At 51.3% G+C, this 16,181-nt stretch overlaps 1 long non-coding RNA gene across 1 annotated transcript in view; it reads left to right on the top strand.

Moving 5' to 3' along the window:
• The window catches only part of LOC138919312 (uncharacterized), a 144,291-nt gene that overhangs the window by 107,219 nt on the left and 20,891 nt on the right, over positions 1-16,181 (top strand). Inside the window, exons 22-25 of the long non-coding RNA XR_011429421.1 lie at positions 3,512-3,683; positions 3,809-4,067; positions 9,152-9,707; positions 14,567-15,122. This is a non-coding gene — a long non-coding RNA (uncharacterized lncRNA). The remainder of the gene's footprint in view (positions 1-3,511; positions 3,684-3,808; positions 4,068-9,151; positions 9,708-14,566; positions 15,123-16,181) is intronic.

Genomic DNA, 16,181 nt, shown 5'->3' with positions numbered 1-16,181 from the left:
CCTGGCGTATGGTCCCAGGAGAGAAAAGGACAAAGACAGTGAGAAAGAGAAAGACAGTGAGGAATTTTCCGCCAGTCTGGGGGACATTCTACCCAATTGCATCCTGGAGCCATTCTCCCAAGAAGGGGTTCCCATACTCCACCAAAGGTTAGAGTTTGGTACTTCCCTTGAACTGGAGTCCCGAGTGGGACTTTCCTCGCAGTTCAGAGCGTGGTCAGGTGCCAGAGGGAGGGATCCCAATCCAGCCTTAGGAAAAGAAACCTTCCACGGGAGTCTTGGAGATTTGCGGCCGTCCTAATGACTTAAGTGGCCGACCCGCGCCCACGTAAAATTTGTCTATTAGAGATAGAGTCAGGAAGGAATGGATTAATTCATTCTCCATCACCCTGAGGCTTAAGGTACTGAATCTCTTCAAGCTGAATGCCACAATTTGCCCCATAGAGTAGCCATGGGCAGCAAACGTGGATTCATACAGCCATCCAAGAAAGTTCCCGATGGAGCAGTGAATCTAGATCCATCCTTGAAAAAGAGAAAGGCATAAGGAAGAAAAGGGCACTTACCAGAACTCGAGCTCACAAGCCGATAAAGCAAGTCCCCGTACGGGCCACCAGAAATGATGCGGGATCGGTGAGCCGAGGAGTCGAAAGAAAGATTTCTTAGACTCTCAAGATCTGGCAGTAGTGCTCTTTTATTTAGAGAATAGTGAGGAATAGCATGGGGACAGGACCCATGGGCAGGCAGAGCTGGTGTGTGGGGACAAGACCCACGGGCAGTCAGAGCTCCTGCTGCTGCCCCCGCTGGCATGGGGACAGGTCCCATGGGCAGGCAGAGCTAGTGTGTGGGGACAAGACCCACAGGCAGTCAGAGCTCCTGCTGCTGCCGCTGCTGCTGCCCCCGCTGGCATGGGGACAGGACCCATGGGCAGGCAGAGCTGGTGCGTGGGGACAGGACCCACGGGCAGTCAGAGCTCCTGCTGCTGCCGCTGCTGCTGCCCCCGCTGGCATGGGGACAGGACCCATGGGCAGGCAGAGCTGGTGCGTGGGGACAGGACCCACGGGCAGTCAGAGCTCCTGCTGCTGCCCTGAGTTGAGGGTTAGGGCTAATTTTATAAGGCATGGGTACGTGACTTATTTTTACTGGAAAAAAAAAGAAAAGGTGATGTAAAAAGTCATTAAATGATTTCAGTGCAGATGGGGTCTGGTTATTGTGCGGTCATATAACTTTAGATACGAATCTGGCCATATAGATCGGCATGCAGGTGAGGATGCCCCAGGCTTCTCTCCCTGGGGCGGTCCTAATTCATACCATAAAAAAAGTCCACTGGGTCGTATAGTTTGGCATGTAGGCCAGGTCACCTTGGGCTTCTCTAGCTGGGGCAGCCTTAATCCACATCAGTAGCCACTCACATTTTTCAAACAAGTTTAAATAAACATGAGAGTACATAGTAGAAACCTGAGTTGAGAATCATAGGTGGGAGGTAAGGAATCTGACAGGTTGCAGTCAAGGTGTCATCCAGGGGTGCCTCTGAAGCTTGACTGAGGCTGGAGGAGTGCCGGGGTCCCGCCCCGGCGGAGTCCAGGTTCCTGAGGGGTGGACGGCGTCGGCACGATGAGTGAGGGGGAAATAAAGGGGACGTGAGACTTGGGTTGGTGTTAGCAAGTCCGACTTTACTGTGCACAAGTGTCGTTTATATATTTTTCAGGATTAGTACAGAAATAGTTCTACAAATATTCTCAGAGAGATAAGGAAATAAAAAACGAGCACAAGAATATTTATTAGCATTCTATTCTATAGAGCATAAGGTTAATGGTAGTCTTCTCCGCAATTAACTGGTGTTTGTTTTCTCTAAGCTAAAGGAGATAGGTACCTAGGCGTCTGTTGTGATTCATGGTAAAGTTAAATCCAAGAGAGAAGGTCCAGGCCTCCGGACAGGACAGCAGTCCGTCTGGTTGCATCCTGGTGGAGCCATCCCTGCCTCCCTCAATCATTTACGCTATTAGTGTAGACGGTTAATGGGAACAAAAGGCGACTCCAGGGTGTCTTATCCACAGGGCTATCTGCATTCTCAGCGGGCAGTTAAACATCTTTACATTTCTGCGCCCTTTAGGGGGTGAAAGCATTCCTTTGTCTTTTAGATTGTGGAGCTAACAGTCCCTTAAGCACACTGCCAGAGAAAGTATCACTTTGTTAGTAAAGTAAAGGGCTGAAAAGCTAAGCTAAACTATGTAGCTTCAAGAATAAAAAAGAGAAATAAGTACAGACATAACCTTGCTAGAAAGCATGCATATAATTCAGAAAATATCAGGGGTGTCGGCCGGCCATTCTTCACCGAGGGGCATCCCTGCACCCCTCGGCCCTTCTACTCATCAATTATTTATTATTTATTGCTTTTAGGAGAAAACCTCTATAGCATTTCAACAGAAAGCAGAAGGTCAAGAATAATATATAGATACTTCTTGATCATCCAATTAACCAGCAAACTTAGAAGGACCATGCATATATATTTAGACAAAGAACTGGAGGGAGAAGGAAACATTAACCAGATGGAGGCCATAAACCTGATTCGACATCTTATCTGGGCAGGATTCCTTTCTGATTGTCTCAAATGGGACTGTGTGCTCCTCCAATAATTAACTGAAAAATATCTTGAAAGTTACCTGCAGGTGGTCACATTCTCTTATGCTATCTAATTTTCCCAGGAGATAGTGCCTCCCAAGCAGCCACCCAAAGGAGTGAAAACTGGAGGTTAAGAAAGGAAAAGGAATGAAGGGCAATTAGAAGCAGCACAGGTTTCAGAACTATGTGAGGGGCTGGCCGGTTATTCTTCACCAAGGGGCGGCCCTGCACCCCTCAGCGTTAATCGGCTGGTCCCTGTCAAACAGCCAATCAAATGATGTAGCCACGGCTCCCAGCAGAGGAGCTGCTTCCAAGATGACTCACTCACATGACTGGCAAGTCGATGCTGGCTTTTGGCAGGAGGCCTTAGTTCTTCGTCATGTGGCGTCTCCATAGGGCTGCTTGAGTCTCCTTAAGGTTCCACATGGCCACTGACTTCCCCAGCGCAAGTGATCTGAGAGAGAGCAGGGCCAAGCTGCACTGTCTTTAATGATACAGTCTTGGAAGCCACACTCCATCATTCCCACACTTTTCTTGGTGACACAGCTCAGCCCTATTCTGTGTGGAGGGGACAACACAAGGGCGTGACTACCAGGAGGTGAGAATTGTTGGAGGTCAGCTTGGAGGTGGGTGATCATAGAAGTTAATTAATTTAAAAGTGAAGTAATGCATGCCTAGTGGATGGCAAGCAGTTAATTTGTGAACAAGAGAAGGCAAAAGGGAGAGAAATTTTAAAACAGGGGTTGAAATGACTTGTGTGGTTAGCGTGCTAAGGAATCAATACGAAGTTACTGAAAGTATTGCTTAGCAGCTGTTGAAGTTAGACGATGGTATTTTAGACATTTGGATAACTTTTTATTTGAATGTTTTATATGCTATTTTCCCCCCTGCTTAGGATCAGCAAAGTCTCTTCTAAGTGATCAACGAAGACAAATGTTCCAGAAATACCTAGAGGAAAAGCGACTGAAAAAATTGAGAAACCTCAGCGATGACCACTTATAGTGGGTGTTTATAGACATGATAAGCCTATTTTTCTTTCACGAATACCAGCACACCAACCAAAAAAGGTAAATTTAGTATCATAACTTGATATTCAGGAATAGTTCTTAACCAGACTTTTCTTTAAGAGATTATACTTGCGGAATTCCAAGATGGCACCGTGAGTAGTCCTCTTTGTCTCTCGCCCTTCGAGTCTACAATTATTTGGACACTTATCGCTTGACAAAGGATATCCAGACAGCATCTCAGGACGTCTGAGACACCCACGCGACTATACATCGGAAGGCGGACGGACTTTCCTCCGGGAGGATGTGGAAATAGGTGAAAACTCTCCGACCCCGACGGGCAGCCTAGTACCCGCAAGCGGCTTTCTTCCAACGGACGCCCCCAGAGGATCCACACACATCTAGGGCAGGAGCGAGAACACAACAGAGGAGCGACGGTGGAAACAGGTGACCAGAACCCTACTTAAACCCCCTGCAATTACTCCTAAACGCAGAGGGAAACTTTGGAGTTGCACACCTGAGCCCGCGGGGAGAGTCTCTCCCCGCCATTGGCGGGGAGACCCGGCCTGGTGCTCGGGGCGCCCGGAGGGTCCCAGAGAGAGACACGGAGGGCACGGAGGTCTCCCAGCTGCCGTTGCCCGCCCCGTGGGACTAGGGATTGCTGGAGATCTCGGAGAGGACCGGGGCGGGGGAACTTTCAAAGGCGGGTCCGGCGACCCGGTGGGGAAGCGCCGGAGCTCCGCCAGGCAGCAGACAAAACTCTCAGTCTGCCGGTAGCAGAGGGGCCACGCTGAGCACTCAGGGCTCCCGGCAGAGGCCCGGAGAGAAGCCCAGAGGGCGGGGCGACCCCCAGCTGCCGTTGCCCGCCCCGGGGGACTAGGGATTGCCGGAGATCTCGGAGAGGACCGGGGCGGGGGAACTTTCAAAGGCCGGATCGGCGACCCGGAGGGGAAGTGCCGGAGCTCCGCCAGGCAGCAGACAAAACTCTCTGTCTGCCGGTAGCAGAGGGGCCACGCTGAGCACTCAGGGCTCCCGGCAGAGGCCCGGACAGAAGCCCAGAGCGCGGGGCGACCCCCAGCTGCCGTTGCCCGCCCCGTGGGACTAGGGATTGCCGGAGATCTCGGAGAGGACCGGGGCGGGGGAACTTTCAAAGGCCGGATCGGCGACCCGGAGGGGAAGTGCCGGAGCTCCGCCAGGCAGCAGACAAAACTCTCTGTCTGCCGGTAGCAGAGGGGCCACGCTGAGCACTCAGGGCTCTCGGCAGAGGCCCGGAGAGAAGCCCAGAGCGCGGGGCGACCCCCAGCTGCCGTTGCCCACCCGGTGAGGCTAGGGATTGCGGGAGATCTCGGAGAGGACTGGGGCTGGAGAGAGTTCCAGAGACCCAGCTTAGTAGCCTAGGGGGAAGCCCTACAGGCTCACAGAAGCCTTAGGGAAAGCCTCTGCACAGCACCAGTAGAAGGCACCCAGCCGCCAGCCACAAGGCTGGAAGACCCCAGGGCAAAAGCAGCATAGCTAGGTGTACTAACCACAGACTGTAGAAGATGCCCCCCAATGGAGTTCCTGTAGCAAGGGATGATGGGGGCATCCCTTGAACATCTTCCCTATTCTGCCTGACAGTAATAGGTGCCTGGCGTATGGTCCCCAGGAGAGAAAAGGAGAAAGAAAAGGAGCCATTACCTTGAAAATCCCCCCACTGGGGTTCCTGTAGCAAGGGATGATGGGGGCATCCCTTGAACATCTTCCCTATTCTGCCTGGCAGGAATAGGTGCCTGGCGTATGGTCCCAGAGAAAGGGAGCCATTACCTTGAAAATCCCCCCACTGGGGTTCCTGTAGCAAGGGATGATCGGGGCATCCCTTGAACATCTTCCCTATTCTGCCTGGCAGGAATAGGTGCCTGGTGAATGGTCCCAGAGAAAGGGAGCCATTACCTTGAAAATCCCCCCATTGGGGTTCCTGTAGCAAGGGATGATGGGGGCATCCCTTGAACATCTTCCCTATTCTGCCTGGCAGGAATAGGTGCCTGGCGTATGGTCCCAGGAGAGAAAAGGACAAAGACAGTGAGAAAGAGAAAGACAGTGAGGAATTTTCCGCCAGTCTGGGGGATATTCTACCCAATTGCATCCTGGAGCCATTCTCCCAAGAAGGGGTTCCCATACTCCACCAAAGGTTAGAGTTTGGTACTTCCCTTGAACTGGAGTCCCGAGTGGGACTTTCCTCGCAGTTCAGAGCGTGGTCAGGTGCCAGAGGGAGGGATCCCAATCCAGCCTTAGGAAAAGAAACCTTCCACGGGAGTCTTGGAGATTTGCGGCCGTCCTAATGACTTAAGTGGCCGACCCGCGCCCACGTAAAATTTGTCTATTAGAGATAGAGTCAGGAAGGAATGGATTAATTCATTCTCCATCACCCTGAGGCTTAAGGTACTGAATCTCTTCAAGCTGAATGCCACAATTTGCCCCATAGAGTAGCCATGGGCAGCAAACGTGGATTCATACAGCCATCCAAGAAAGTTCCCGATGGAGCAGTGAATCTAGATCCATCCTTGAAAAAGAGAAAGGCATAAGGAAGAAAAGGGCACTTACCAGAACTCGAGCTCACAAGCCGATAAAGCAAGTCCCCGTACGGGCCACCAGAAATGATGCGGGATCGGTGAGCCGAGGAGTCGAAAGAAAGATTTCTTAGACTCTCAAGATCTGGCAGTAGTGCTCTTTTATTTAGAGAATAGTGAGGAATAGCATGGGGACAGGACCCATGGGCAGGCAGAGCTGGTGTGTGGGGACAAGACCCACGGGCAGTCAGAGCTCCTGCTGCTGCCCCCGCTGGCATGGGGACAGGTCCCATGGGCAGGCAGAGCTAGTGTGTGGGGACAAGACCCACAGGCAGTCAGAGCTCCTGCTGCTGCCGCTGCTGCTGCCCCCGCTGGCATGGGGACAGGACCCATGGGCAGGCAGAGCTGGTGCGTGGGGACAGGACCCACGGGCAGTCAGAGCTCCTGCTGCTGCCGCTGCTGCTGCCCCCGCTGGCATGGGGACAGGACCCATGGGCAGGCAGAGCTGGTGCGTGGGGACAGGACCCACGGGCAGTCAGAGCTCCTGCTGCTGCCCTGAGTTGAGGGTTAGGGCTAATTTTATAAGGCATGGGTACGTGACTTATTTTTACTGGAAAAAAAAAGAAAAGGTGATGTAAAAAGTCATTAAATGATTTCAGTGCAGATGGGGTCTGGTTATTGTGCGGTCATATAACTTTAGATACGAATCTGGCCATATAGATCGGCATGCAGGTGAGGATGCCCCAGGCTTCTCTCCCTGGGGCGGTCCTAATTCATACCATAAAAAAAGTCCACTGGGTCGTATAGTTTGGCATGTAGGCCAGGTCACCTTGGGCTTCTCTAGCTGGGGCAGCCTTAATCCACATCAGTAGCCACTCACATTTTTCAAACAAGTTTAAATAAACATGAGAGTACATAGTAGAAACCTGAGTTGAGAATCATAGGTGGGAGGTAAGGAATCTGACAGGTTGCAGTCAAGGTGTCATCCAGGGGTGCCTCTGAAGCTTGACTGAGGCTGGAGGAGTGCCGGGGTCCCGCCCCGGCGGAGTCCAGGTTCCTGAGGGGTGGACGGCGTCGGCACGATGAGTGAGGGGGAAATAAAGGGGACGTGAGACTTGGGTTGGTGTTAGCAAGTCCGACTTTACTGTGCACAAGTGTCGTTTATATATTTTTCAGGATTAGTACAGAAATAGTTCTACAAATATTCTCAGAGAGATAAGGAAATAAAAAACGAGCACAAGAATATTTATTAGCATTCTATTCTATAGAGCATAAGGTTAATGGTAGTCTTCTCCGCAATTAACTGGTGTTTGTTTTCTCTAAGCTAAAGGAGATAGGTACCTAGGCGTCTGTTGTGATTCATGGTAAAGTTAAATCCAAGAGAGAAGGTCCAGGCCTCCGGACAGGACAGCAGTCCGTCTGGTTGCATCCTGGTGGAGCCATCCCTGCCTCCCTCAATCATTTACGCTATTAGTGTAGACGGTTAATGGGAACAAAAGGCGACTCCAGGGTGTCTTATCCACAGGGCTATCTGCATTCTCAGCGGGCAGTTAAACATCTTTACATTTCTGCGCCCTTTAGGGGGTGAAAGCATTCCTTTGTCTTTTAGATTGTGGAGCTAACAGTCCCTTAAGCACACTGCCAGAGAAAGTATCACTTTGTTAGTAAAGTAAAGGGCTGAAAAGCTAAGCTAAACTATGTAGCTTCAAGAATAAAAAAGAGAAATAAGTACAGACATAACCTTGCTAGAAAGCATGCATATAATTCAGAAAATATCAGGGGTGTCGGCCGGCCATTCTTCACCGAGGGGCATCCCTGCACCCCTCGGCCCTTCTACTCATCAATTATTTATTATTTATTGCTTTTAGGAGAAAACCTCTATAGCATTTTAACAGAAAGCAGAAGGTCAAGAATAATATATAGATACTTCTTGATCATCCAATTAACCAGCAAACTTAGAAGGACCATGCATATATATTTAGACAAAGAACTGGAGGGAGAAGGAAACATTAACCAGATGGAGGCCATAAACCTGATTCGACATCTTATCTGGGCAGGATTCCTTTCTGATTGTCTCAAATGGGACTGTGTGCTCCTCCAATAATTAACTGAAAAATATCTTGAAAGTTACCTGCAGGTGGTCACATTCTCTTATGCTATCTAATTTTCCCAGGAGATAGTGCCTCCCAAGCAGCCACCCAAAGGAGTGAAAACTGGAGGTTAAGAAAGGAAAAGGAATGAAGGGCAATTAGAAGCAGCACAGGTTTCAGAACTATGTGAGGGGCTGGCCGGTTATTCTTCACCAAGGGGCGGCCCTGCACCCCTCAGCGTTAATCGGCTGGTCCCTGTCAAACAGCCAATCAAATGATGTAGCCACGGCTCCCAGCAGAGGAGCTGCTTCCAAGATGACTCACTCACATGACTGGCAAGTCGATGCTGGCTTTTGGCAGGAGGCCTTAGTTCTTCGTCATGTGGCGTCTCCATAGGGCTGCTTGAGTCTCCTTAAGGTTCCACATGGCCACTGACTTCCCCAGCGCAAGTGATCTGAGAGAGAGCAGGGCCAAGCTGCACTGTCTTTAATGATACAGTCTTGGAAGCCACACTCCATCATTCCCACACTTTTCTTGGTGACACAGCTCAGCCCTATTCTGTGTGGAGGGGACAACACAAGGGCGTGACTACCAGGAGGTGAGAATTGTTGGAGGTCAGCTTGGAGGTGGGTGATCATAGAAGTTAATTAATTTAAAAGTGAAGTAATGCATGCCTAGTGGATGGCAAGCAGTTAATTTGTGAACAAGAGAAGGCAAAAGGGAGAGAAATTTTAAAACAGGGGTTGAAATGACTTGTGTGGTTAGCGTGCTAAGGAATCAATACGAAGTTACTGAAAGTATTGCTTAGCAGCTGTTGAAGTTAGACGATGGTATTTTAGACATTTGGATAACTTTTTATTTGAATGTTTTATATGCTATTTTCCCCCCTGCTTAGGATCAGCAAAGTCTCTTCTAAGTGATCAACGAAGACAAATGTTCCAGAAATACCTAGAGGAAAAGCGACTGAAAAAATTGAGAAACCTCAGCGATGACCACTTATAGTGGGTGTTTATAGACATGATAAGCCTATTTTTCTTTCACGAATACCAGCACACCAACCAAAAAAGGTAAATTTAGTATCATAACTTGATATTCAGGAATAGTTCTTAACCAGACTCTTCTTTAAGAGATTATACTTGAGGAATTCCAAGATGGCGCCGTGAGTAGTCCTCTTTGTCTCTCGCCCTTCGAGTCTACAATTATTTGGACACTTATCGCTTGACAAAGGATATCCAGACAGCATCTCAGGACGTCTGAGACACCCACGCGACTATACATCGGAAGGCGGACGGACTTTCCTCCGGGAGGATGTGGAAATAGGTGAAAACTCTCCGACCCCGACGGGCAGCCTAGTACCCGCAAGCGGCTTTCTTCCAACGGACGCCCCCAGAGGATCCACACACATCTAGGGCAGGAGCGAGAACACAACAGAGGAGCGACGGTGGAAACAGGTGACCAGAACCCTACTTAAACCCCCCGCAATTACTCCTAAACGCAGAGGGAAACTTTGGAGTTGCACACCTGAGCCCGCGGGGAGAGTCTCTCCCCGCCATTGGCGGGGAGACCCGGCCTGGTGCTCGGGGCGCCCGGAGGGTCCCAGAGAGAGACACGGAGGGCACGGAGGTCTCCCAGCTGCCGTTGCCCGCCCCGTGGGACTAGGGATTGCCGGAGATCTCGGAGAGGACCGGGGCGGGGGAACTTTCAAAGGCGGGTCCGGCGACCCGGTGGGGAAGCGCCGGAGCTCCGCCAGGCAGCAGACAAAACTCTCAGTCTGCCGGTAGCAGAGGGGCCACGCTGAGCACTCAGGGCTCCCGGCAGAGGCCCGGAGAGAAGCCCAGAGCGCGGGGCGACCCCCAGCTGCCGTTGCCCGCCCCGTGGGACTAGGGATTGCCGGAGATCTCGGAGAGGACCGGGGCGGGGGAACTTTCAAAGGCCGGATCGGCGACCCGGAGGGGAAGTGCCGGAGCTCCCCCAGGCAGCAGACAAAAATCTCTGTCTGCCGGTAGCAGAGGGGCCACGCTGAGCATTCAGAGCTCCCGGCAGAGGCCCGGAGAGAAGCCCAGAGGGCGGGGCGACCCCCAGCTGCCATTGCCCACCCGGTGAGGCTAGGGATTGCCGGAGATCTCGGAGAGGACTGGGGCTGGAGAGAGTTCCAGAGACCCAGCTTAGTAGCCTAGGGGGAAGCCCTACAGGCTCACAGAAGCCTTAGGGAAAGCCTCTGCACAGCACCAGTAGAAGGCACCCAGCCGCCAGCCACAAGGCTGGAAGACCCCAGGGCAAAAGCAGCATAGCTAGGTGTACTAACCACAGACTGTAGAAGATGCCCCCCAATGGAGTTCCTGTAGCAAGGGATGATGGGGGCATCCCTTGAACATCTTCCCTATTCTGCCTGACAGTAATAGGTGCCTGGCGTATGGTCCCCAGGAGAGAAAAGGAGAAAGAAAAGGAGCCATTACCTTGAAAATCCCCCCACTGGGGTTCCTGTAGCAAGGGATGATGGGGGCATCCCTTGAACATCTTCCCTATTCTGCCTGGCAGGAATAGGTGCCTGGCGTATGGTCCCAGAGAAAGGGAGCCATTACCTTGAAAATCCCCCCACTGGGGTTCCTGTAGCAAGGGATGATCGGGGCATCCCTTGAACATCTTCCCTATTCTGCCTGGCAGGAATAGGTGCCTGGTGAATGGTCCCAGAGAAAGGGAGCCATTACCTTGAAAATCCCCCCATTGGGGTTCCTGTAGCAAGGGATGATGGGGGCATCCCTTGAACATCTTCCCTATTCTGCCTGGCAGGAATAGGTGCCTGGCGTATGGTCCCAGGAGAGAAAAGGACAAAGACAGTGAGAAAGAGAAAGACAGTGAGGAATTTTCCGCCAGTCTGGGGGACATTCTACCCAATTGCATCCTGGAGCCATTCTCCCAAGAAGGGGTTCCCATACTCCACCAAAGGTTAGAGTTTGGTACTTCCCTTGAACTGGAGTCCCGAGTGGGACTTTCCTCGCAGTTCAGAGCGTGGTCAGGTGCCAGAGGGAGGGATCCCAATCCAGCCTTAGGAAAAGAAACCTTCCACGGGAGTCTTGGAGATTTGCGGCCGTCCTAATGACTTAAGTGGCCGACCCGCGCCCACGTAAAATTTGTCTATTAGAGATAGAGTCAGGAAGGAATGGATTAATTCATTCTCCATCACCCTGAGGCTTAAGGTACTGAATCTCTTCAAGCTGAATGCCACAATTTGCCCCATAGAGTAGCCATGGGCAGCAAACGTGGATTCATACAGCCATCCAAGAAAGTTCCCGATGGAGCAGTGAATCTAGATCCATCCTTGAAAAAGAGAAAGGCATAAGGAAGAAAAGGGCACTTACCAGAACTCGAGCTCACAAGCCGATAAAGCAAGTCCCCGTACGGGCCACCAGAAATGATGCGGGATCGGTGAGCCGAGGAGTCGAAAGAAAGATTTCTTAGACTCTCAAGATCTGGCAGTAGTGCTCTTTTATTTAGAGAATAGTGAGGAATAGCATGGGGACAGGACCCATGGGCAGGCAGAGCTGGTGTGTGGGGACAAGACCCACGGGCAGTCAGAGCTCCTGCTGCTGCCCCCGCTGGCATGGGGACAGGTCCCATGGGCAGGCAGAGCTAGTGTGTGGGGACAAGACCCACAGGCAGTCAGAGCTCCTGCTGCTGCCGCTGCTGCTGCCCCCGCTGGCATGGGGACAGGACCCATGGGCAGGCAGAGCTGGTGCGTGGGGACAGGACCCACGGGCAGTCAGAGCTCCTGCTGCTGCCGCTGCTGCTGCCCCCGCTGGCATGGGGACAGGACCCATGGGCAGGCAGAGCTGGTGCGTGGGGACAGGACCCACGGGCAGTCAGAGCTCCTGCTGCTGCCCTGAGTTGAGGGTTAGGGCTAATTTTATAAGGCATGGGTACGTGACTTATTTTTACTGGAAAAAAAAAGAAAAGATGATGTAAAAAGTCATTAAATGATTTCAGTGCAGATGGGGTCTGGTTATTGTGCGGTCATATAACTTTAGATACGAATCTGGCCATATAGATCGGCATGCAGGTGAGGATGCCCCAGGCTTCTCTCCCTGGGGCGGTCCTAATTCATACCATAAAAAAAGTCCACTGGGTCGTATAGTTTGGCATGTAGGCCAGGTCACCTTGGGCTTCTCTAGCTGGGGCAGCCTTAATCCACATCAGTAGCCACTCACATTTTTCAAACAAGTTTAAATAAACATGAGAGTACATAGTAGAAACCTGAGTTGAGAATCATAGGTGGGAGGTAAGGAATCTGACAGGTTGCAGTCAAGGTGTCATCCAGGGGTGCCTCTGAAGCTTGACTGAGGCTGGAGGAGTGCCGGGGTCCCGCCCCGGCGGAGTCCAGGTTCCTGAGGGGTGGACGGCGTCGGCACGATGAGTGAGGGGGAAATAAAGGGGACGTGAGACTTGGGTTGGTGTTAGCAAGTCCGACTTTACTGTGCACAAGTGTGGTTTATATATTTTTCAGGATTAGTACAGAAATAGTTCTACAAATATTCTCAGAGAGATAAGGAAATAAAAAACGAGCACAAGAATATTTATTAGCATTCTATTCTATAGAGCATAAGGTTAATGGTAGTCTTCTCCGCAATTAACTGGTGTTTGTTTTCTCTAAGCTAAAGGAGATAGGTACCTAGGCGTCTGTTGTGATTCATGGTAAAGTTAAATCCAAGAGAGAAGGTCCAGGCCTCCGGACAGGACAGCAGTCCGTCTGGTTGCATCCTGGTGGAGCCATCCCTGCCTCCCTCAATCATTTACGCTATTAGTGTAGACGGTTAATGGGAACAAAAGGCGACTCCAGGGTGTCTTATCCACAGGGCTATCTGCATTCTCAGCGGGCAGTTAAACATCTTTACATTTCTGCGCCCTTTAGGGGGTGAAAGCATTCCTTTGTCTTTTAGATTGTGGAGCTAACAGTCCCTTAAGCACACTGCCAGAGAAAGTATCACTTTGTTAGTAAAGTAAAGGGCTGAAAAGCTAAGCTAAACTATGTAGCTTCAAGAATAAAAAAGAGAAATAAGTACAGACATAACCTTGCTAGAAAGCATGCATATAATTCAGAAAATATCAGGGGTGTCGGCCGGCCATTCTTCACCGAGGGGCATCCCTGCACCCCTCGGCCCTTCTACTCATCAATTATTTATTATTTATTGCTTTTAGGAGAAAACCTCTATAGCATTTTAACAGAAAGCAGAAGGTCAAGAATAATATATAGATACTTCTTGATCATCCAATTAACCAGCAAACTTAGAAGGACCATGCATATATATTTAGACAAAGAACTGGAGGGAGAAGGAAACATTAACCAGATGGAGGCCATAAACCTGATTCGACATCTTATCTGGGCAGGATTCCTTTCTGATTGTCTCAAATGGGACTGTGTGCTCCTCCAATAATTAACTGAAAAATATCTTGAAAGTTACCTGCAGGTGGTCACATTCTCTTATGCTATCTAATTTTCCCAGGAGATAGTGCCTCCCAAGCAGCCACCCAAAGGAGTGAAAACTGGAGGTTAAGAAAGGAAAAGGAATGAAGGGCAATTAGAAGCAGCACAGGTTTCAGAACTATGTGAGGGGCTGGCCGGTTATTCTTCACCAAGGGGCGGCCCTGCACCCCTCAGCGTTAATCGGCTGGTCCCTGTCAAACAGCCAATCAAATGATGTAGCCACGGCTCCCAGCAGAGGAGCTGCTTCCAAGATGACTCACTCACATGACTGGCAAGTCGATGCTGGCTTTTGGCAGGAGGCCTTAGTTCTTCGTCATGTGGCGTCTCCATAGGGCTGCTTGAGTCTCCTTAAGGTTCCACATGGCCACTGACTTCCCCAGCGCAAGTGATCTGAGAGAGAGCAGGGCCAAGCTGCACTGTCTTTAATGATACAGTCTTGGAAGCCACACTCCATCATTCCCACACTTTTCTTGGTGACACAGCTCAGCCCTATTCTGTGTGGAGGGGACAACACAAGGGCGTGACTACCAGGAGGTGAGAATTGTTGGAGGTCAGCTTGGAGGTGGGTGATCATAGAAGTTAATTAATTTAAAAGTGAAGTAATGCATGCCTAGTGGATGGCAAGCAGTTAATTTGTGAACAAGAGAAGGCAAAAGGGAGAGAAATTTTAAAACAGGGGTTGAAATGACTTGTGTGGTTAGCGTGCTAAGGAATCAATACGAAGTTACTGAAAGTATTGCTTAGCAGCTGTTGAAGTTAGACAATGGTATTTTAGACATTTGGATAACTTTTTATTTGAATGTTTTATATGCTATTTTCCCCCCTGCTTAGGATCAGCAAAGTCTCTTCTAAGTGATCAACGAAGACAAATGTTCCAGAAATACCTAGAGGAAAAGCGACTGAAAAAATTGAGAAACCTCAGCGATGACCACTTATAGTGGGTGTTTATAGACATGATAAGCCTATTTTTCTTTCACGAATACCAGCACACCAACCAAAAAAGGTAAATTTAGTATCATAACTTGATATTCAGGAATAGTTCTTAACCAGACTCTTCTTTAAGAGATTATACTTGAGGAATTCCAAGATGGCGCCGTGAGTAGTCCTCTTTGTCTCTCGCCCTTCGAGTCTACAATTATTTGGACACTTATCGCTTGACAAAGGATATCCAGACAGCATCTCAGGACGTCTGAGACACCCACGCGACTATACATCGGAAGGCGGACGGACTTTCCTCCGGGAGGATGTGGAAATAGGTGAAAACTCTCCGACCCCGACGGGCAGCCTAGTACCCGCAAGCGGCTTTCTTCCAACGGACGCCCCCAGAGGATCCACACACATCTAGGGCAGGAGCGAGAACACAACAGAGGAGCGACGGTGGAAACAGGTGACCAGAACCCTACTTAAACCCCCCGCAATTACTCCTAAACGCAGAGGGAAACTTTGGAGTTGCACACCTGAGCCCGCGGGGAGAGTCTCTCCCCGCCATTGGCGGGGAGACCCGGCCTGGTGCTCGGGGCGCCCGGAGGGTCCCAGAGAGAGACACGGAGGGCACGGAGGTCTCCCAGCTGCCGTTGCCCGCCCCGTGGGACTAGGGATTGCCGGAGATCTCGGAGAGGACCGGGGCGGGGGAACTTTCAAAGGCGGGTCCGGCGACCCGGTGGGGAAGCGCCGGAGCTCCGCCAGGCAGCAGACAAAACTCTCAGTCTGCCGGTAGCAGAGGGGCCACGCTGAGCACTCAGGGCTCCCGGCAGAGGCCCGGAGAGAAGCCCAGAGGGCGGGGCGACCCCCAGCTGCCGTTGCCCGCCCCGGGGGACTAGGGATTGCCGGAGATCTCGGAGAGGACCGGGGCGGGGGAACTTTCAAAGGCCGGATCGGCGACCCGGAGGGGAAGCGCCGGAGCTCCGCCAGGCAGCAGACAAAACTCTCTGTCTGCCGGTAGCAGAGGGGCCACGCTGAGCATTCAGAGCTCCCGGCAGAGGCCCGGAGAGAAGCCCAGAGGGCGGGGCGACCCCCAGCTGCCGTTGCCCACCCGGTGAGGCTAGGGATTGCCGGAGATCTCGGAGAGGACTGGGGCTGGAGAGAGTTCCAGAGACCCAGCTTAGTAGCCTAGGGGGAAGCCCTACAGGCTCACAGAAGCCTTAGGGAAAGCCTCTGCACAGCACCAGTAGAAGGCACCCAGCCGCCAGCCACAAGGCTGGAAGACCCCAGGGCAAAAGCAGCATAGCTAGGTGTACTAACCACAGACTGTAGAAGATGCCCCCCAATGGAGTTCCTGTAGCAAGGGATGATGGGGGCATCCCTTGAACATCTTCCCTATTCTGCCTGACAGTAATAGGTGCCTGGCGTATGGTCCCCAGGAGAGAAAAGGAGAAAGAAAAGGAGCCATTACCTTGAAAATCCCCCCACTGGGGTTCCTGTAGCAAGGGATGATGGGGGCATCCCT

This window comes from Equus caballus, chromosome 20 (genome assembly GCF_041296265.1).
Source record: "Equus caballus isolate H_3958 breed thoroughbred chromosome 20, TB-T2T, whole genome shotgun sequence".
NCBI lineage: Eukaryota > Metazoa > Chordata > Mammalia > Perissodactyla > Equidae > Equus > Equus caballus.
The sequence above is the reverse complement of the archived record's forward strand: the minus strand, read 5'-3'. Positions and strand labels throughout refer to the sequence as shown.